Raw genomic sequence first — 2157 nt, forward strand, 5'->3', positions numbered from 1 at the left:
GTGGAAAGCTAAGAATTTTTCTGCAGCTAAGTTTTCTATTTTGTCAATGACTTACAAAGCCTATAATTAAGGACTTCTTTGCGGCTGAGGCCTTAGCAGTTTTTCACGCGAAAAACCTGACGGCTGTATCATCCCAACAACTTTTTGGCAGTTCTCATCATGTTTCACGAGACGTTACTTCATTCTTACATAGCATCATCTACTTGCTGAAAATAGCAGTAAAATGCGCGGTTACACTTCTAGTAAGTACGTAACATTTCTTGATGCCTTCCTATTCTCACATTTCGAAATTTCCCCAAGACACCTGATGAAGGCTGGAGAGTATATCAGCCGAAATGTTGTATTAACAACAAACAAAATGCCCAGTTCAGCATATTTCGTCATGTCTCCATTTCTCTCGGCCTGAGAATGAAGGAACTCTGACTTGTCTTCTATTGCACGGCACCTTTCGGTAACTCTTGTTCACGGCTCCGACTTCATTTTCCGGTTACCTTGCTTGATAGTGTCTTTCAGCAATAACACTCAACAGTACCTCTCTTCGACTAGACGCCCTGTTTCGACCGCCGCATCTGCTTCTGCAATCTTCGAACTGCATTCCATCTTTTGGCACCCTTTTCAATGAACACTTGTCTTCTACTGTGCCATTTTGGATTCCGGCATCTTCTTATCATGACGCTTGTAGAGTTATTCTTTGCTATTTACCACGTTATTCACTAACATCTTAAAGTGGACTCTCTGTACACAATGAACTTTTTGCGTGTTTGTACGTTTGAAAGACTGGCTTTACATGTTTTTCGCATGTTTTCACTTTTCAGGACCCCCTTTTCACATTGTTCCTATTTTTGATTAAATATTTTGTTCACACATCTTTGACTGTCAAATATTTTTTGCTCAACGTTCATACATGCATACACACATACATGTTTTCAGCCTCGTGCTATCCACTCTGACATATCAATACTGAGCGTTGAATTTTGCATTTGGTCCTGAAATGTTTATTTTGCTTTCCTTTTCTTCTGCTTCAGCAGATTTTGGACAATTATTTTTTCACTTGTTTTCAACTGTTTGTACACCTTTTTGTACCTTGGTACATTCAGCTACCTGTTATTTTTCTTCTGTTTTCTCTTTTACTACCGGCCTCTTTATGCGTATCGCACATTTGTCTACGACAAATGTTCTCGCAGGGGCGTAACTGTAACAGAAGTGATTTACACTGTCATTATGTGAGATGTTTTCGTTGCGAGTTGTTTAGGCTTAAATACCTGGATATCGGCTTCACATGCCTTTTCGTTCCAGCAGGTCACGTGACCTGGTGGTTAGCCGAACTTCTTGTTCGCATTGGTCAGTTTCCAGCCACCCAATCGCGTTGGCGCAACAGTTCGTTTTTCCTTAATCGGGAAATTAATCGCCAGCCCTGGGAGCCTCCTGATCTCTATAAGAACTGCAGTTCTCGAGTGCGCTATGCCTTTGGCACACGCCACTGACTACATGCAACTCTTCTCTGACAATGATGTATCTGACACCAGCCAGTCTCCACTTTCATCTCCACCAGACGCCTGCCTACATCGTTGCTGTATGACCACCACGCAACCAACAGACTAACGGCTGCCTCTACACACCACCAAACAGTGCGTCAACTTTGTCTACAACATCGATAGTCCAGCCTGGCCACGAAGTCTCTCACAACCTTGTTGTAACCTGTTATATTAATTTATTTCATGTATGGCAATCATTGTATTTTATATCAGAAAATAAATCGTCGCTAACCAATTCATTTTCATCTCACGTATATCATTTTCACATTGCTCTTATTTACCATCTTTGTTATAACTCCTTCAAGAGTCATGTTAGGGTACCACCTCTGCGAGTTGCAGAATTACTTATTCACTTTTCACTGGGGTTAACATTCAGGTTGACCATCGGTGTCCAGAAAATAGGTACCAGTAATTTACTGTTTGAATAAATTTACGCTTTATTAAAATTTCTCGGTGTTGTGTCGTTATTTCGAACAGAAGTGGTCGTTCGACCTGCTAGAAATACGAGCTAAATCTCCCTTAAAGCACACCTTACTGTCTTTAAAAGGGATTTGTTGAATAAAGTGGTCTTGGATTTCTGGCATAATGGGCCGGCCACGGTTGGGATGTCTTTGATGTCTTT

The sequence above is a fragment of the Octopus bimaculoides genome, chromosome 7 (assembly GCF_001194135.2).
Source record: "Octopus bimaculoides isolate UCB-OBI-ISO-001 chromosome 7, ASM119413v2, whole genome shotgun sequence".
Lineage (NCBI taxonomy): Eukaryota > Metazoa > Mollusca > Cephalopoda > Octopoda > Octopodidae > Octopus > Octopus bimaculoides.